Source organism: Macrotis lagotis, chromosome 4 (assembly GCF_037893015.1).
Source record: "Macrotis lagotis isolate mMagLag1 chromosome 4, bilby.v1.9.chrom.fasta, whole genome shotgun sequence".
Taxonomy (NCBI): Eukaryota; Metazoa; Chordata; class Mammalia; order Peramelemorphia; family Peramelidae; genus Macrotis; species Macrotis lagotis.
Genome location: NC_133661.1, coordinates 42,752,968 through 42,774,757, shown reverse-complemented (window position 1 = coordinate 42,774,757; position 21,790 = coordinate 42,752,968). Strand labels below are relative to the sequence as shown.

At 34.5% G+C, this 21,790-nt stretch overlaps 1 protein-coding gene across 4 annotated transcripts in view; it reads right to left on the bottom strand.

Annotated features, from left to right (window-relative positions):
- Nucleotides 1-21,790, bottom strand: part of LOC141520794 (olfactory receptor 13A1-like) — a 396,576-nt gene that overhangs the window by 130,938 nt on the left and 243,848 nt on the right. For 2 of the 4 annotated variants that reach the window (XR_012477735.1, XR_012477737.1), the window contains one exon: nt 15,592-15,978. The exons of the other annotated variants lie outside the window; for them this stretch is intronic. The gene's annotated coding sequence lies outside the window, so the exon portion shown is untranslated. Of the gene's footprint in view, nt 1-15,591; nt 15,979-21,790 lie in introns of those variants that run through there. 4 annotated transcript variants of the gene reach the window in all.

Genomic DNA, 21,790 nt, shown 5'->3' with positions numbered 1-21,790 from the left:
CATATTCAATACTCTGTTCCCTATTTGTCTTTTTTTTTTTAGGTTTTGAAAGGCAATGGGGTTAAGTGGCTTGTCCAAGGCTACACAGCTAGGTAATTATTAAGTGTCTGAGGCCAGATTTGAACCCAGGTACTCCCGACTCCAGGGCTGGTGCTCTATCCACTGCGCCACCTAGCTGCCCCTCCCCTATTTGTCTTAAAAAATCAAGAAAATAATAATAAATACTTGTAAGGCCACTGTTTTGTCCACATGGACTGTCAGACTTTTGACTGAGACCACCTTCTCAACTGCTCAGCCTAGCTATTGCTTCTCTCTGCTGCCTGTTCATACTCAGAGAGCTTGAAGCAACCCTGAGATTAACAGTACATGTCCTGGAAAACTTACCTACCATGCAAGATAGATATTCAAAAGCAGCCCCTATCAGCCACATTTAAAAGAAAATACATTTAAGAGGTGAGAAAAAAGAAGCAAGCCACAAACCAAAAAGTAAGTGAGCTTTGTATGCTCTAGGAATCCCAGAAGCTAAGACAGAAGGAATTGTAATGGTCTTCTAGATCACCCCTCTCCCTTGCCTCTTATCTTAAAGCATTAATTTTCTGGAAATTTACTTTCAATCTCTCTCTCTCTCTGTGTCTGTGTGTGTGTGTGTGTGTGTGTGTGTGTGTGTGTGTTTGTGTGTGTGTGTGTGTGTGTGTATGTGTGTATATGTGTGTGTAGTGGTTAAAAATAATTTCATCGCTACATGTTTCTGGATAATTACTAGTATATCTCAATTAAGTATTTCTTTTTAATTGGTCTTTCTTGCCTTTTCTTTTGCTAAATTCTGTTTTAGATTGGTCTCAAATTATATATCATCCCTACTTTAAAGCATATATTTAGAAATTTCAATGTCAATAGAGTATCCACAGTGTGAAAAAACTGGTAAAATGAGTATGAATTCATTTTTAGCAATATACATTTTTGATTTGTTTACCAATTTTATTTAAGATCATTGGAAATGTATTTATTTTTAATTGTTGTATTTTTTTAGTTAACAATCAATTTTCTTTCCCTCTCACTCTAAACACTACTTAAGACAAAAAGAAAAAAATCTGTAAGCAATAAAAATTCTCATTTTCTCTGCCCAAAACTTTGTATTTCATTCTTTATATTTAGTTTGTCCAATCTTTGTTGAGAAGTGGGTCTCATTTTTCATCAGTCCTCTAAAATCATGACTTGTTATATTCATCAGAGTTCGAAGTTGTTGTCTTTTTATTGTTGCTTTGGTTATTGTACTATTCATTCTACCTTTTGTCATACACGTCTTCTGCAGTTTCTTTGAAACCATAACTTTTGTTAGTTTCTATGGCACCAAGATCTTCATGTGCCATAATTTATTCACCCATGTTACAACTAATATTTACCATTTTAGTTCCCAGTTCTTTACCACCAAAGGAAATACTATAAATAATTTTATACATATACAATTACTTTCTACTTTTTTATGTTTCTGAGCAGTTATGGTTAATAGTAAAATCATTGGATCAAAACCAATGCAGCTCTTTTAGTAGTGGCAAAGAATTGGAAATTGAGGGGATGCTATCAGTTAGAGAATAACTGGACATAGACAATAAAGTCATTTTAATATTGAATATATATGCACCCATTGGGACAGCACCCAAATTCTTAGAGGAGAAGCTGAAAGAATTACAGGAAGACATAGACAGCAAAACTCTACTAGTAGGAGACCTCAACCTCCCGCTATCAGATCTAGATAAATCGAATCATAAAATAAACAAGAAAGAAATTAGGGAGGTAAATAAATTGTTAGAAAAATTATATATGGTAGACTTATGGAGGAAACTGAATGGGGATAGGAAGGAATATACCTTTTTCTCTGCAGTACATGGAACTTATACAAAAATTGACCATGTACTAGGACATAAAAACCTAATGATCAACTACAGAAAGGCAGAAATAGTGAATACATCTTTCTCAGATTACAATGCAATAAAAGTCATATGCAATACTGGGCCAAGGAGATACAGACCCAGAGCAAATTAGAAACTGAATAACCTTGTCTTAAACAATGAGTGGACCAAAAAACAAATTATAGAAAGAATTAACTATTTTATCCTAGATAATGATAATAATGAAAAAAAAATACCAAAACCTATGGGATTCATTCAAAGCAACTCTCAGGGGATATATTATAGCTCTAAATGCTTATATGAATAAATTGGAGAAAGAGGAAATCAATGAACTAAGCATGCAACTAAAAAAATTAGAGAAAGAACAAATCAAAAATGCCCAAATACCAAATTAGAAATTTTAAAAATTAAAGTAGAAATTAATAAAATTGAAAGCAAAAAAACTAATGAATTAATAAATAAAACCAAAAGTTGGTATTATGAAAAAACCAATAAAATTGATAAACCTCTGGTCAATTTGATTTAAAAAAAGAATGAAGAAAACCAAATTGCTAGTATTATAAATGAAAAAGGTAAACTCACCACCAATGAGGAGGAAATTAAAGTAATAATGCCAAATTATTTTGCCCAACTTTATGCCAATAAATTTGATAATCTAAGTGAAATGGATGAATATTTACAAAAATATAAGTTGCCCAGGTTAAATGAAGAAGAGATTAAATACCTGAACAACCCTATCTCAGAAAAAGAAATTCAATAAGCCATTAGTGAACTGCCTAAAAAAAATCTCCAGGGCCTGATGTATTCACAAGTGAATTCTACCAAACATTTAAGGAAAAATTGGTTCCAATCCTATTTAAACTCTTTGGAAAAATAGGGAAAGATGGAACTCTGCCTAACTCTTTCTATGAAACCAATATGGTACTGTTACCTAAACCAGGAAGAGCTAAAACAGAGAAAGAAAATTATAGACCTATTTCCCTGATGAATATAGATGCAAAAATCCTAAATAAAATCTTAGCAAAACAACTACAACAAGTCATCACTAGGATAATACATTATGATCAAGTAGGATTTATTCCAGGAATGCAGGGTTGGTTCAATATTAGAAAAACTGTTAGTATGCTCAATGATATCAACAACAAACCTATCAGGAATCATATGATCATATCAATAGATGCTGAAAAAGCTTTTGACAAAATACAGCATCCATTCCTATTAAAAACACTAGAGAGTGTAGGAATAAATGGACTGTTCCTTAACAAAATTAGCAGTATCTATATGAAACCATCAACAAGCATTATACTCAATGGGGAGAGGCTAGAGGCATTCCCAATAAGATCAGGGGTCAAACAAGGGTGCCCATTGTCACCACTACTATTCAATACTGTATTAGAAATGTTAGCATCAGCAATTAGAGAAGAAAAAGAAATTAAAGGAATTAGCATTGGGAAGGAAGAGACAAAACTCTTATTCTTTGCAGATGACATGATGGTCTACCTAGAGAATCCCAAGAAATCATCTAAAAAACTACTAGAAACAATTAGCAATTTTAGCAAAGTTGCAGTTTATAAAATAAACCCCATAAATCCTCAACCTTCCTATATATGACTAGCAAGAAACAGCAGGAAGAGCTAGAAAGAGAAATCTCATTCAAAGTAACCTCAGACAATATAAAATATTTGGGAGTCTATTTGCCATGACAGACTCAGAATCTTTTTGAAAACAACTATAAAACACTTCTCACACAAATTAAATCAGATTTAAATAACTGGGCAAATATCAACTGCTCATGGATAGGTAGAGCTAATATGATAAAAATGACAACTCTACCAAAACTAAACTATCTGTTTATTGCCCTACCAATCAAAATTCCAAAAAATCACTTTAATGAGCTAGAAAAAATTATAAGTAAATTCATATGGAGAAATAAAAAGTCAAGAATTGCCAGGAGTCTAATGAAAAAAAAAATGCAAACGAAGGTGGCTTAGCACTACCCGATCTAAAATTATATTATAAAGCATCAGTCATCAAAACTGGTATTGGCTAAGAAATAGAGTGGTGGACCAGTGGAATAGACTAGGTGTAAAAGCAGGAGAGGATTATAGTAATCTGCTGTTTGATAAACCCAAAGAGTCAAGCCACTGGGATAAAAACTCCCTCTTTGATAAAAACTGTTAGTATGGAAGAAACTTAGATTAGACCAACACCTCACACCCTTTAGGAAGATAAGATCCAAATGGTTACAGGACATAGACATAAAAAACAATACTATAAGCAAATTAGAAGATCAAGGACTAGTCTACCTGTCAGATCTATGGAAAGGGGAACAGTTTATGACTAAGGAAGAGTTGGAGAATATCACTAAAAACCAATTAGATGATTTCGATTACATTAAATTAAAAAGTTTTTGCACAGATAAAACCAATGTAATCAAGATCAAAAGAAAAGTAGTAAATTGGGCAACAATCTTTACAACTAATGATTCTGACAAAGGACTCATTTCTAAAATGTACAGAGAACTGAGTCATATTTTTAAAACAAAAAATCCATTCCCCAATTGACAAATGGTCAAAGGATATGCAAAGGCAATTTACAGATGAGGAGATCAAAGCAATCCATAGCCATATGAAAAAATGCTCTAAATCATTAATTATTAGAGAAATGCAAATTAAAGCTTCTCTGAGGTACCACCTCACACCTCTCAGATTGGCCAGTATGACCAGGAAGGATAATGATCATTGTTGGAAGGGATGTGGGAAATCTGGGACACTATTACACTGTTGGTGGAGCTGTGAACTCATCCAACCCTTCTGGAGAGCTATTTGGAACTATGCCCAAAGGGCAACAAAAATGTACCTACCCTTTGACCCAGCAATACCACTACTGGGTCTATACCCTGAAGAGATGAGGAAAAAGGGTAAAAACATTACTTGTACAAAAATATTTATAGCAGCCCTGTTTGTGGTGGCAAAAAAATTGGAAATCCAGTAAATGTCCTTCAATTGGGGAATGGCTTAGCAAACTGTGGTATATGTATGTCATGGAACACTATTGTTCTATTAGAAACCAGGAGGGTCGGGATTTCAGGGAAACCTGGAGAGATTTGCATGAACTGATGCTGAGTGAGATGAGCAGAACCAGAAAAACACTGTACACCCTAACAGCAACATGGGAGTGATGTTCAAACTTGAAGGACTTGCTCATTCTATCAGCGCAACAATTGGGAACAATTTTTGGCTGTCTGCAAAGGAGAGTACCATCCGTATCCAGATAAGGAGCTGTGGAGTTTGAACAAAGTACAAGGACTATTCCCTTTAATTCGGAAAAAAAAAAAAACCCCAGATGTCATGGTTTGATCTGGTTACCTCTGAGAATTCTGTTCTGTCTAAGGATATGATTTCTCTCTCATCACACCCAATTTGGATCGAGGTACAACATGGAAACAAAGTAAAGACTGACGGAGTGCTATCTGTGGGGTGGGAGTGGGGGGAGGGAAGCAAGATTGGGGGAAAACTGTAAAACTCAAATAATATCTTTAATAAAAATTTAAGAAAAAAAAGAAATTGTGGCATAGAGAGAATTGATGCTGAGTGAAGTGAGTAGGACAGGAAATCTCCATGTGACTGAGAGGGTACTGTGTGACCCAAACCTATAAGGAATGAAAAATCATCTATAGATCCAATACCTGAGGTATCTAGGACCTAAATTGCTTTTATATCATCTTTTTATACTAGAATTTCAAAAATAAAATTATAACCATGTCATGTGGACAAATTATTTAATTAATGAAAACATTTCTTAAAGGCAGTTTTGAAATCCTTGTTGAGTGTAAATGAGAGGATATAAAGTGAAGCTGACAAGTGGAGCTGATAGGATAACATAGTGAACACAAAAATAAATTACCCCAAAGTTTATCTGCAATAAATATCACATCATTTTTCATATATGTGGCAGTGTAGAAGAGTAGTAGCAAAGAAGGAATTCTATACAAAAAAGTACCCAAGTTGATTTGGTTCACAGAAAGTTAACTGCATCAAAAGATCAATGCTGCACTGAGCTGATGACACTACTGGCACTCACATTACCATCTAGGAGGATGCAAAACATTCTGCTTATCATGATAGTGCAATGATCAAGTATCAGATGGCCACAAAGCTACCATAGACCATGGCTATGAAAAGCAGGAGTTCAATACCCAAAAACATGTAAGGAAAGCAACTGAGTCATATGCCCAACTGAGGAGACAGAATTCTTTTCTACAAAGTTATTAAGTAGTTGGGGCAAAACTGAATAGCCAATATATAACAAGGCCAAATTAGCAAGAAAAATATACATGGGAGTTTTGAATCTAGGCTTATAAACATCTCTATGAGAATATTTTCCATTAGGGACATGGTGTAAAGGAATAAGATATAAAAGAGAGCAAGCTGAATTAGAGTGGTTCATATGACTCTGAAGGATAAATTGAGTCATCTCTGTCTGACTGCACACTGTCATTTGACTAGATGATACCTCACAGATCCACCAAAAGATGTCTTACACAGGAGAGGCTCCTTTATTTGGCAATAAACAAATAAGTCGAACTTGAGCAGAAAAAAATTCTATGTATTTACATTAAAATTCAAATAATATTTGGGGTACTAATAGCTTTTGTGTATATGTGCAAAATTAGAAATGTTGCTAACTGGTACAACCACAAATTGAAAATAATATTAGTATCTACCTGAAATGAGATTAATATAATTTTTCCCAATGTAATGTAATTTGTTCCAAACAACACTTTCCACCTCTAAGTAATATCACTTCTCAAACATTGGCATCTTTTTCTTATTCCATTTACTTTCCTCTGTTTCACATTATACCTTTTCCCATTATTGTGTCTTTGAATACATTTACTCCTTCAATAGAAGAGAAATATATATTTGAATTCTTTCTATTAAATTAAAAAAAGATTAAAAGACCTGCTAAATACATGGCATTGTGATAAGCATTGGAAATACAGATAAGAAAAAACATTATCATGAATAGCATAGAAAAAGAGAAACAACTAATCACTGACCTCAGAATCAGTAGACCTGGTTTTGAGATACAATTCTGAAACTGTTAAGCATTGTGACCTGAAACAAATGAAGTTGATTTCTTTGGGTCTTGGTTTTTCCTATCTGTAAATTGGATATTTTTTAATTTCATATTATCTATATGGAGCTGGAAAGAACCTAGAAAAGCCCTGATATTAAATTCTTCTTTTTTGACAAGAGAAGACAATGAGTTGCAGTCAAATGAGTTGATCAAAGTCACAAATATCATAATTGACTGAGATAGAAAGTAATCTCAGGTTCTGTGAAGGAGTTGGGATTACAAACAAGAATCACTTGGGAAAAATTGAATAAAATATTTCAAGGGCTAAAGTGAATATTTAGAAAAATTAAGATCTTTTAAGAATTTCTAATTTAAAGAACACAGCTGAATAAAACTTTAAAAAAAATTGGCCTCCATATGAAAGACTCTATAAAATAGAAAGAAAAAACTAACAAGAAAGAGAAAAATTAAGAAATTCAATAGCATTAAATTATTTATATTTGTAAGTGGGCAAAATAATATTTTAACTTAATTTTAATATTATAAGAGCAAGTAGGAAGAGTATATGTAGATAGAGGGTATGAATATAACTTGGATGCGATGATACCTCAAAATAAAAGGGTGAGAAAGATAATAGCACAGGAAGAATTAGGAAGTATGTGACTGCATGGAGTATATCATCCTACATAGAAGAGGAAGTTAGGAATCATTATAATGCCGTGGAAAATGGGGGAAGGTATGTCAGGCAAACCTGACATCTTAAACCAAAAATTGGATCAAAAAGGAAATAACATAAGCACTTAATTTGATACAGAAATCTATTTTATCCTATAAAGAAGTTCAAAAGGGAGAGGGACGATAGAAGGGGCAGAGGAACTAACAAAAGGAAGGCTATATTTTGGAAAGAGGGGATAAGAAGTAAAACACTTTTGAGGAAGAAAAGAGTAGAGGAGCAAGAGAGAAGTGGAGGGGATAAAGAAAAGAAAAAGAGCAGGGAGGGAAATACAAGGATAGTTATTTTAACTACAAATGTTAATGGGATGAACTCAACCAGAAGATGAAAACTGACAGCTGAATGCATAAGAATTCCACAATATGTTGTTTACAAGAAACACATTTGATGAAGAGACCTAGACACCTGATAAAGGTGTCTATATAATCCATTTTGCTTTGAGTGAAACAAAGTAAGCAAGTGTAACAATCATGACCTCAGAAAGAATGAAAAAAAAGAAATCTGATTAGAAGAATTAAAGAATGAAATTATATTTTGCTGAAAGCCTCATGGACAATTAGGACATATCAATATTAAACATTTATGTATCAACTGTAATAGCATCTATATTTCTAAAGGAGAAGTTGAGTAAGTTACAGGAGGAAGGAGATAATAAAAATTTATTAGTGGAAGATCCTCAACTGCACATCTCAGAACTAGATAAATCTAACTAAAAATACCTCCCCCCCAAAAAAAGTAAGGAGGTGAATAAAATTCTGAAAAAGTTAGACATCATGTATCTCTGGAGAAAAATGAAAGGGAATAGAAATAAATATTCCTTTATCTTAGCACAAACAAAAATTGTGTCCAAGTATTATGGCATAAAATCCTCAAATCAAATGCAGAAAAACAGAAAAAGTAAAAACATCTAGTTTGAATTATACTGCAAGAAAAATTTCATTGAATAATGGACATTTGAAAAAGATTGAAATTTAATTGTAAATTGGCAATCTAATTGTAAAAAGACAAGTGGATGAAAGAGCACATCATAGAAACAATAATTTCATTTTTTAAAAATAATAGCAATGAGACAATATCAAAATTTATAGGATGCAATGTACTTAGAGGAAAATTTATATTTCTAATTACTTACATAAATAAAATAGGGAAAAGGAAGCTCAAGGGGTTAGATTTGCAACTAAAAAATCTTGAAAAAGAAGAAATTAATATTTCCCAAATAAACATCAAAATATCAAATTGTACATTCCAATGAGCAAATGATAATTTAATGAAAGTGAAACTAGAAGTAGGTTATATAAAAGAAAAATATCTACAAAAATACAAAATATCCTTAATAAGAAATGAAGAAACAAAATTTGTAAGTACTGAATTCTCAGGAAAAAAATTCAATAAGCCAACAATTAACTCTCAAAAGAAGTATCCCAAGGACCCAATATTATATAAACTATTTAGAAAAATAGGTGAAAGAGTCCTATGAAATTGCATTTACAATACACAAATGTGCTGCTAACTCAAATAAGGAAGAGACAAAATAGAGAAAGTTATAGACCAATTTCTCTAATGAATATTGACTTATGAACAGATGGGATTTATATCAGAAATACAGAGCTGGTTTGATATTGGGAAAGCTAGAAGCCTAATCAACCATATCAATAAGAAAATCAATAGAAATCTTTTACTTATCTCAATAGATGCAGAAAACGTCTGATGAAATGCAGCACCCATTCCTACTAAAAAGATTAAATCCCTTAGGAATAAATGGAGCTCCTCTTGAAATGACTAATAATAATTCCCTTAAATCGTCAGCAAGCATAACCTGTAATGAGGATAAGCTAGAAGGCTTCCCAAAACAATCAGATATGAATCAAGGATTTCTATTATCACCTCTTTTATTTAATATTATATATCAGAAATATTTGTTCATTTTAGATGAAAGGGAAGAAAAAAGAATTAAAATAGGTAACTAGGAAACAAAACAATCACTTTGTACAGATGATAAGATATTATATTTAGAAAATAAACCAAAAATCTACTTGAAGTTATTAACAACTTTGGTAAAGTTTCAGAATACAAAATAACCAATATAAATCATCAGCATTTCTAAATATTATCAACAAAGTCCAGCAAAAATAAACAAAAAGATAAATTTCATATAAATTATCAGTAGACAATATGAAATACTTAGAAGTGTACCAGCCAAGATAAACACAGGAACTATATAAACACAATTAAGAAACAATTTAAGCACAAATAAAGTCAGGTCTAAAAAAAATGGAAAAAATATAATTCCTCATGGGTAGGTCAGTTCAGCATAAAAAAATAGCAATTCCACCTAAATGACTAATATATTAATTTATATAAGTCTAATTACAAAAAAAAAGTGTTTTATATTGTTAGAAAAATAATACAAAAATTTATCTGGAAAGCTCAAGGAAACCAGGGGAATCCTTGAAAAAATTATTGCTAAAGAAGGTTGACTGGCTAAACCTGATCTCAAATTGTATTTAAAAAGTAGTAGTTATTCAAACAATCTAGCACTTGCTGTGAATAGAGTGGTGGATCAGTGGGATAGATTAGGTCCAAATTCCATTATATAAAAAGACCATAGTAATTTATTATATGATAAACCCAATGATCCAAGCTTTTGGGGGGAAAATCATTATTTGGCAAAACTGTAGGGGACCTGGAAAACATGGCAGAAAATTAGGAAAAGGCCAAAATCTCATATGATATAACAAGATAAGGTCAAAATAAGTACATGATTTTGACATAAAGGGTGATACCATAAGCAAATTAGGAGAGCATGAGATAATTTATCTATCAGAATTATGGAAAAGGGAAGTATTTAAGACCAAAAGAATATAGAGGATAACAAAATACAAAATTGATCATTTTGATTATACAAAATTAATTTTTCTTACACAAACCAAAACAATGAAACTAAAATTATTAGGATAAGAATTTGAGGGGAAAAATTTATTATTTGACTAAAATTGTTTGGAAAATTGGAAAGCAGCATGTCAGAAACAAGGCATAGACCAATATCTTGCCCTGATTACCAAGTTAAAGTCAAAACGAATATATGACCTAGATATAAAGAGAGACTAAAACAAGAAAATGTTGGAACATAGTACTTCTCTGGTTTGTGGAGAGGCAAACAATTTATAAATAATCAAGAAACAGGACACAAAGTCATATACAAAATGGATAATTTTGCTTATGCTAAATTAAATGATTCTTACACAAATAAATCAGAGTAATGATCAGAAGGAAAGCAGAAAATTGGAGGAAAATAACAGAAAAGATTATCTGTTAAAAGTCTCATTTCCAATATTATAATGAATTTTGTCAAATCTATGATAATACAAATTATTTCCCAATTGATGAATGGTCAAGATACATGAACAGGCACTTTTATATTATAAAAATTAAAAGAATTTATGGTGATATTTTAAAATACCCCAAATCTTAGAAAAATACCACTGAAAACATCCTTGAGACATTTAATACATAACAGTTTGGCTAAAATAATTAAAAAGGGAAAACAAAAAATATATTGGCAGGATGTGGAAAAATTAAGATACAAATTTATTGTTAGTGAAATTTTAACTAATGAAACCATTCTGGAGAATAATCTGGAATTATGTCCTTATTAAATTGTTTATACCCTTTGAACCAGCAATAACCCTAGCACAACTAGTTTCAAAATAATTAAGGGAAAAAGTAAAAGAATCTACAATTACTAAAATGTTAATAGCAGCCCACTTGCTGATGTGAAAGAACTGGAAATTGGAGGAATATCCATCAGTTGTAGATTGGTTGAGTATATGGTAGTATATGACTGTAAGGAAATATTACTGTGCTGGAAGAAAGGATTAAGTCAATCTTCTTAGAAAAGCAAGGATACACTTCCAAAATAATCAAAAGATAAATGAACAAAATCATTAAAGCATTGTATATACAATAATAACAAAATTATCTTAAGAAAAACTTCGAACAAATAAGTTTTGACTATTATAAATGCCCAAATTAATCAAAGGGTATCCCAGAGTAGGGAGTGATGGGGAATATTCCTCATAATCATGTCTTGGGGTCCATACCTATGGACTTGATCTGTCCCTGTACATTTACCTAAAGGCATCTGGACAATGTAAGGATTTTATTCAAAATCTGAATGTGTTTTGACTGAAACTCATGGATCACTGAGTTAGGTCATGAAAACCCTTGTTCACCGAGTTCAGTCTCATAAACCCTTGGATCTGGGCCACTTTTGTGTAAAGCTCTATATAGGTCTTCCTGAGGAAAGGGGCCTTGGTATTTGCCCCTTTGGAGAGTACACTCTGCCAGAGAACTTTTCCAACCTGAAGATTGTGACTCAGGGACTTTGCCAACCTGACATTCAGGAGTGCCTCTTTGGATTGATGTTGCATCTTTCCTTTTCTCTATTTTGATGTTTTTCCTCAAAACCATACATTTATATCTACATGCATATATACATATATATACATATATACACATGCATATATGTGCCTATATACTTGTATATCTATTGGATTATAACTATATTATCCTTTAAAGACTTAAAGAGTGAACATGTCATTGTAGGTGCAGATTTGCACCTATCAGACATAAAACCTCTGCAATCCATACCTTTTGGTTGCAAAAGGACATATCAAGAAAGCTATTCTTTTCATCCAGAGAATGAAGTGATAAATAGAAATATATATCAAATAAATCTTACATGCTTATTACATGTTATATTACTTAGTACATGCTACATACACATTACATTAGTTATTTGTATCTAATATTAGCTACTTCGAATTCATTGGGTGGGGGGAAGGAGTAGAAGAGAGAAAAACAAAAAATGGGAATTTACATGATAATTTTGTTGTATATTTGAAACAATTTGAAACTATATTTGAATATATCAAGTTGTGCATTAATAGATTTGCAATTTCATGTGCAATCATCTTTGCATTATGTTTGCTATATTACAAAAATGTTTGTTTCATTCCATAAATTAAAAATAAAGGTAAATTAAAAAAAACATTTGGCAGACAGAAGGATTAGGACATAATCTTCCTCATCCTATCTAATTAGACTCACAAATCTACTGTGAAATGTGGTACATAGAAAATGAAAGAACTGAAAGTACCTATGCTCGAATACTTCCTTCTTCATTCATGGCCTGGGATGACTTTGGATCAATCCCCCAATTCTCTGGAACTCAGTTTCCTAATCTATAAGGAGAGTCGTGGGGACTAGATAACTTTTGAGCTCCCTCCCATCATTAGATGCACAATTCAATAAAATTCTTTCACAGGACCTACTCTAAATTTTTAAAAAATGAGATTAGAACTAGTCTTAAAAAAAGATGACATTTCTATGTACCATATCCTGTTTCCTTTACTTTATGCTTTAGAATGTGCAAAATAATAATAAAATATATATTAATAATAATAATAATAAACAATGGTGAGGGCATCATTTCCTCCACATGGAGTGTCAGAGCTCTGGCTGAGACAGCAGTCACCTTTTCAACTGTTCAGACCAGTCTCTGCAGTCTGTTCATATCCCGAAAATTTAAAGCATCCCTAAACCATGCTAATTTCTTTTCCTGGGACACTGACCTATGATGCAAGATAGTTACTCAAAGGCATTCACTGTAAGCCAAGTCTAAGTGGAAAAATATGGAAGAAACTAAGGTAGATGAAAATGAGATAGCATTCTAGGTTACTCAAATCATTATTACATTTGAAAATCCAATAACCATTTTGATCTTTGATTCAGTTTTGTCTGAAGGAAAAGGGACAAATTAGAAAAAAAATGTTATAATCTCATCCCATTCCAGAAATCTATGGTTCTCTCAAGAAGAAGTTTGAAAGTCACTGACATTTCAAACTCCAGAACATCATAGCCTTTGACCAAAAAAATGTAAAATTGCCATATAAAATATATAGGTATAGTTGTCATCAACACGATTGATGACAAAGTTTACATTTGTAACAATTTTCCTTTTCCTTTCATGTATGACTAATTAGGGGATGAGTTCTTATTATTTTACGTCAGGCAACTCTTTGTTATTCTTATAAAGAATTTAGATGCCTTTGCAAAATACATTGGATCAGAAAAGGAGTAATAATAATAAATAACGATAAACAATACTATTCATGCACCTCTTTAATATTTACAAAGTACATTACAAATGTTACCTCATTTTATCTTCATAACAACTCTGTGAAGTAACAGCTATTACTATCCTCATTTTACAGATGAGGAAATTGAAACAGACAGGAGTTAATGGTTTTCTCAAACTAATATGTGCCTGAGTCTGGATCTTTACTCAGATCTTCTTGACTCCAGGTCCAGTATTTTATCTGTCCTACTATTACTATAGTGGTATATAATTACCAAGAAAAATGTTTTTTTTTAAACTTCACTGATATCAAGTTAAGACTTCCTTAGAGGGGCAGCTAGGTGGCGCAGTAGATAGAGTACAGGCCTTGGAGTCAGGAGAACCTGAGTTCAAAATCCGGCCTTAGACACTTAATAATTAGCTAGCTGTGTGGCCTTGGGCAAGCCACTTAACCCCATTGCCTTGCAAAAAAAAAAAAAAAAAAAAAAAACCAAAAAAAAACCCTATAAAAAAAGACTTCCTTAGGAAAAAAAAACCTTTAATCTGAGGCATCCTAAAATGAGAACAACCTCAAAAAGAGTTTTCTGAGCGCTGCTTTGACATCCTTGTTCCTCAGAGTATAAATTAATGGATTAACAGCAGGGCTCAGCGTTGTATATAGCACAGCCACAGCCTTCCCTGTTTCAGGAGAATAGCTATTACTTGGACTTATATAGGCACAAAATGTAGCAAAATAGAACATGGTAACCACCATGAGGTAGGAGGAACAGGTAGAGAATGCCTTCTTCTTCCCCTCTTTGGACCGGATCTTAAAGACGTTGGCAATGATAAAACCATAGGATATTATGGTGAGAAAGAAATTGCCACCACCCAAGAAGATAGCTGCCACAAATGTCATAAGCTCATTCACCTCTGCTGAGGAACAAGAGAGTGTTAGGATTGGAGGAATCTCACAGAAAAAGTGCTCAATGACATTAGGACCACAGAAAGACATTGCTGTGTGCATTCCAGAATTCAGTCCACCCAAAATCCACACCACAGCCACCAACACCTCACAGATCTTGTTGTTCATCAGAGTGCTATAATGCAGGGGTTGGCAAATAGCCACAAATCTATCATAAGCCATAGCTGTGAAAAGGAGGAGCTCAGAGCTCAAGGCCCCAGAGAAGACATAGAGTTGGATCATGCACTCATCAAAGGAAATGGTTTTCTTCTCCTTCACCAGGTTCTCCAACAATTTGGGCACCACTGTCGTTGTGCAAATGATATCCAGCAAGGCCAAGTTGATCAGGAAAAAATACGTGGGTGTGTGAAGAATTGAAGTGAGCCAAACTGAGGCAATGATGAGGGAGTTGCCAATAACCGCCAGGATATAGAAGAACAGGAAGAGGCAAAAGATGAGGATTTCAAGGCGAGGGTTTTCAAATAAGCCCTGCAGGATGAATTCAGTTACCAATGTCTGGTTATTAAGAGCCATAAGTTTAGAGGATTGATAAGTCCAAATTAGCTAAAATGTCTCTGATGACTATAGTGTCCTGATGTGTCACTGCTGAGTGCATTGAGCCCTTGTGGAGATCAAAGTCGAGAAAGGAAGAAAAAAGATGATTTTTATTGCCTGACTTTAACCAAAAATCTGTGGTGAGTTTTAAACTTCATCATGGATAGAATTGAAAGAATGCAATCACAATGCAGAAACTAGACACTGAAATATTTATTTAGTAGGGGTGAGGCATGGGTGATGTCAAGGACTTGCATGTGATTTTTGGTGATTTGTAAAATCAGTTTTCCTTTTAAGGAACAAGTATTATAATGATGTTTAATGTCCCTGGATCCAGTTATCAAAAAATCCTTACAACTTATGCTATTGAGTTATTATTAGAGAACAATGAGTCTCACAGGAGATCTCCAGACTCTAAGGAGTACAGAAGCCTAGATAATCCTTCCCTGAGCTAAGGACCAAGACAGGAAGGATCTGTGGACGCACAGAATACAAAGGAAAGAAGAAGCGGGTTCTCACACCATTGAGATAACCTTCTCAGGAGCTTCTGATTCTTCCAAACAATCTCACTTCAATTGTAGCTCTGGCTTCATGTCAGTTTAGGAAAGCCATTGATCTGAGATAGGTGAAAAAAAAAGAGACAATGAAAACCACCAATGAAGATGAGTCATATACTGATTTATACAATAAAACATTAGTTACACCTCTCAGTTGACTTCCAGTCATTCATCTCCAATTACCTATTAAACAATGCAATCAGATTGTCCCAAAGATAGCTCAAAATCACCATGTCAAAACCTGAGCTCATTATTTTGTCCTCTAAATAGTCTTCCTTCTGAAGTTGCTTATTACTATTGAGACCATTCCCTTACTCACTGAAAGCCAGGATTGCACCCCAGGTGTCACCTTTGAGGTTTTATTCTCTCATTTCCCTATATTCAATTCTCCCCTTTGACACTGTGACTACTCTGACTCATCATTTCATGTCTTAGACTACAGCAATTACTTGCTGATGATATCCATACTTCAATTCTCTCCCTACTCTAGTTTACCCTCCACTCAATTATTCAATTAGTCTTTCAAATTGAGCATGTCACATTCTACCTCTCAGTAAACCACTATATTTCCCTGTCTCTTCCAGAATCAAAAATAAAACACTCTGCCTCTCAAACCCCTTCATAATCAGCATACCTTTATCTATCCAGCATTTTTTTTTGCAAGGCAATGGGGTTAAGAGATTTGCCAAATATCACATAGCTAGGTAATTGTTAAGTGTCTGAGGCCGCATTTGAACTCAGGTCCTCCTGACTCCAGGACCAGTGCTCTAGACACTGTGCCACTTATAGCTACCCCCATCCAGTCTTTTTACATACTTTTACACTCTTACAACTCTTACCTACTCTGTCACATTCACTTCTGTCCTGTCTCTCTCACAAAACTCTTCATCCCCAGTCTTTAAGCATTTCCACTGATTATTCCAGATACCTAGAATGCTGTCCCTCCAAATTACCACCATTCTTTCTCAGCTTCCTTCAAATTCCAGTTAAAATCCCTTTTAATTCAAGAAGTGTTTTTCTGATCTTTCCTAATGCTAAAGATTGCTATTTGCTATTATCGCCAATTTATTCAATTGCTTATATAGCATTATTTGGGTGTTTTCTCATCCATTAACCTGTATATGCTTTGAAAGTAGGGAGCTGAGGAGGGAGAATATTTCAAGTATAGGAAATTATTGGAAAAACATTTAGATTATGGATATGGGGTGTAAGGAGTCCCGTGCCACTGGATCACAAAGTACATGGGAACTGGGGCTGGTGAGAAGTGAGGTATACAAAAACCGAAAAAAATATGAATGGGTTTGATTGGAAAGAGTTTTAGGCACTAAAAAAAATTTCATCCTTAGATCTTGAGATGAAAGGGATATAACTAGAATTTATTTCTGGGGTTAGTGACATGGTCAAATCTTCACTTTAGAAATGTTAATTTTGATATCTGAGTAGAGACTAGATTCCAGTAGGGAGATATTTCAGGTAGGGATCAACCAACAGGCTGTATCAATAGTCTAAAAATGTAGCAAATGAATTGAGCAATTAACACTATTTCCATAAATGTTCAATCAATGAACATTTTCATTTGGTGTAGGAAGTCTCCCGGAAGATAAGAAAAAGGTAAGGAAGTCCAAACAGTAGATGAGGTGACTTACACTCTTCTTTTCTAATTCATGAATAGGGCATGGCAATAGTTTCTCTTACCCCCACCTCAGAGGATAAAGGTGATTGAAAGACTAGAAAGAAAAAGAGAATTCCTTCCTTTGCCCAATAAATGACTACCTCTTCTCAGCAGGCTTCACAGGGATCCAAATCTTTACAAAGAAGCTCCAGTGTCTATTATTCTACCTAAATTCTTTCCTGTTTCTTCATCCAAAATTTAGCCTCAAGAATATTATGTGCAAACCTACTTCATGGAGGAACTCAGTCATCTAGGACTGGAGTTCATTAACCTTGAATCTGAGTGGGAACGTCTGGCTTTTACTATTTTATACCTTCTTTTCAACATTTCCTTTGAAATCCTTACATAACAGTACACAAGAAACCAGACAGAATTTGCTTGTCATATCTCACAATACTTCCAAATTCCCTTAACTGTTACTCTCTGAAAAATATTTTTTATTGAAATTTCAATAAGAACTACATATATTTAATAGGCTTTCAATTATGATTATACATGAGTCATCCTTATGGAAGAAGATGCATATCTAGTGATCAAATATTGGCATGGAAGATGATTTAGGAAAGGAAGTGGGTGTGCATCTAGCCACTCAGACAACTTAATCTCCTCTTGTCATCACCATTTCTGAGCTAATTTAGCAAAAGGACAAAGACTTTGAGTATCTGGCTTATAGTAGATAGTTCAGAACATACGTATGCTAATTAATTGGTAAGTTGCTTGGTTACAGCAACATCGATTAGAATCATAGAATATAGTTGGAAAAGGTCTATGAAGTCTTTAAATTCAGCTCCTTCATTTTACAAATAAGGAAACTGAGGAATAGAATAGTTAAATGCTTTGCCAGAGATAATAGAATTAGGTGATTTCATATATATTTATATTTATATTCACAGATAAACAGAGGCATATGCCAAAGGACTAATGTTTATCAGTTAGGAAAGAATTTCAAAATATCCATAATTGCTAGGCAATAAAAGCCCAGCTTAGAAGTCAGATAGACTAGGACTCTGACTATAAGTAAGGAAGTCTCTTAAATTATCTCAGTATATGAAGTAATTTCTTTAAGCCAATTATTAACAAAAGGTTTTCCATCCTTCACTCATAGAGGCATTTGAGTTTTCCCCACACCCATAAATTCATATCTATAGCAAAAAAGCCTAGTTTGTTAGGATAATTAAGAATTTAATTAAGGTGGTGTTTCATTAGCAATTCATGGCTTTGTGGGTAGGGAAGAACTAATTTAAAAGTTAATATAAAGCAGTGACTATTATAATAAATAATTATTATAGAAGTCATATAATTTCAAATGACACATCATGGAGATAGAAAACTGAAATTCAAGTCATAAAATACATATATTTAAAGGTAGACTTTACCTTAAAGATCTATTCCAATCCCATACTATTTGCATATGAGCAAATAAAAACCCAGAGATCTTGTGACTTCACCAAGATTACACAGGTAGCTAGATTGAAGAACAGGATTAGGGGCCAGACACTACATCACAGTAATCTCTTGCCAATATATTTATTTTAATTGAGTATATCCCATAAAATCCAACAGCTATGATGTTGGTGCTCACCTGGAATTCTTCCATGACTAAAATCAAATGAAGGCAGTTCTCATGCAGTATCCTAAATGTTAACCTTGAGCTTTGATTATAGAAAATTTTGGAGAGGTGAGCTATTCAGGGCCAATAACATGCAAAGATATGATTGTCAGAAGATCTCTATCTGCAGGACAATTCTTAGAAAATGCACTTAGCCTTTAAGAAAATAAGCAGTAGACTTCTGGCCAAGATGGCGGGGAGAAGACAGGCATAGTTCTAGTCTCCTAATCTCTTCCCCATCTACCACATGAAACAAACCTCTTAAAAGAAATCCAACTCAAAAAAAAAAAAAAAACAGAAAGAAAAGCCATAAGAAAGAACATCTACCTCAGGATTTGTCTCCAGCAGGAGCTGTGGCTGAATTTGGACGGGTAAGTCTGGGCCCAGAGGGAAGATCAGCCCCGATCAACCAGACTAGCAGCTGAATTGGAACCTGTAGTCTGAGGGCCCAAGAGCCAGACCTGCTGGATTGGAGGTGGAGCTGGACCATGGGGGCGTGAGTCTGGAGGGGAGCAAAGGTGCTGGTGTTGGAGCTGTCCCCTTGGAGATCCCAGACAGGGCTGGGGGGAGAATTCTGGAGCAGGGGAACTGTGGACACCATCCCTGGGCTCCTCTGGTCTGAGTCCCATTACAACTCAGATTTCTCCCCTAACAAACAAATGCAAACTACTTCTGCCTCAGGCACAGGTGTGTGAGCAGAAGAACCAGCCCAGCTGAGGAATGACCTCAGGCCAGCGTAAAGCCCACCATTGATCAAAGGCAAAAGAATTCAATACCTCCAACTCCTCCCTTCAAGGAAAAGGAGAGGGCCTCAACCAAGATCAAGGACACTCCAGAGAAAGCAACCAGCACCTCCTACTGGTCAGTGCACTCAGTGAGTAAAGCCTTTAGCGATCCCAATCCCGGGGAGCCAGCCCCTCCAAAACTCAAGTCTCAGCAAAATGAAGAAGGGTCAGCGGAAAGGTGGATCCATGGAAAATTCTTGGAAGGGAAAGACACTAACTCAGAGAGACCTGGAACCTCTGAAGAGAATACAATCTGGTCTTCAGCACAGAAAGACCTCTTTGAAGAAATAAGGAAAGAGTTTAAAAATCAACTAGAAAATTTGGGGGAGACAATTAATACCTTGCAACAAGAAAACAAATCTCTCAGATCTTCCAATGGGCAAATGCAAAAAAAAAATTAATTCTCTCAAAACCTTAATTGGTCAAATGGAAAGCTCTTTCAAAAGTAGAATTGACCAATTAGAAAAGGAGTTGCAAAAAGGTTAATGAAGAAAACTCCTCCCCCCAAAAAAAGAATGGAGTCTACAGAAACTAATGACTCCATGAGACAGCAAGAGTCAGTTAAACAAAATCAAAAAATAGAAAAAATAGAAGCAAATGAAAAATACCTCATCAATAAAACCACTGACCTCAAGAATAGATCGAGCAGGGGAAACCTGAAAATTATAGGACTTCCTGAAAACATTGAAGAGCAAAAAAAGCCTGGACTTAATATTACAGGATCTAGTGATGGAAAACTGTCCTGATATCATGGAATCGGAGGGCAAAGTAGTTATTGAAAGAGTACATCGATCCCCACCAGAAAAAGATCCTAAAATGAAAACACCAAGGAATGTTGTAGCCAAACTGCAGAACTATCAGATAAAAGAGAAAATCCTGCAAGCAGCCAGAAAGAAACAATTTAAATATCAAGGAACCACAGTAAGGATCACAAAGGACCTGGCTGCATCAACTTTAAGGGATCGAAGGGCCTGGAATGAGATATTTTGAAGAGCACGGGAGCTTGGAATACAGCCAAGAATCTACTTTCCTGCAAAGCTGAGCCTTCTCTTCCAGGGAAAAAGATGGACATTTAATGAAATGGAAGAATTCCAAAAATTTCTGATGAAAAGACCAGAGCTAAACAGAAAATGTGGGCATCAAACAGGAGGTTCAAGAGACACATGAAAAGGTAAAAAAAAGGGGGGGGGGGGGTAAAAGAAGAAAAAATTGCAATCAAGTAAGTTGAAACTGGCTATATCCCAGCATGGGGGGTAAAAAAAAGAGATTCTCATAAACCTTGAGAAACGTAACTCTAACAGACAGAATACACCTAGCCAGAAATGATGGACATTCATGACCTATCCATGAGACTACTATCTAATGGGAGGTAACTGGCTTTAACCCCACTTGGGAGAAAGACTCTAATAACTCTCAGGAATTTTGACTCTATTTGATAGAATATACAGAACTAAAAGGGACAGACAATTAGAATTTTCTATGACTTAAATAGAATGATCTAAAAAAAACACTACTGCCCTAAAAAAGGGGGATAGGAAAGAGATGGGAGGAGGGAGGGGATTGAATGGGGTAAATCTCATTACACTAAGAGGTACAAAAAACCTATGGTAATAGTGGGGAAGAAGGGAGCATAGGAGAAACACTTGAATCTTCTTCTCATCATACTTGGCTTAAAGTCAACCTACACGTACTCAGTTAACCTATAAAACATCTAACCTTTCAAGTATTAAAAGGGGAAAAGGGGAGGGGGGGACAGAGAAAGGGAAGGGGAGTGGGGGAAATAAGGGGAAATAACAAAAGGAACG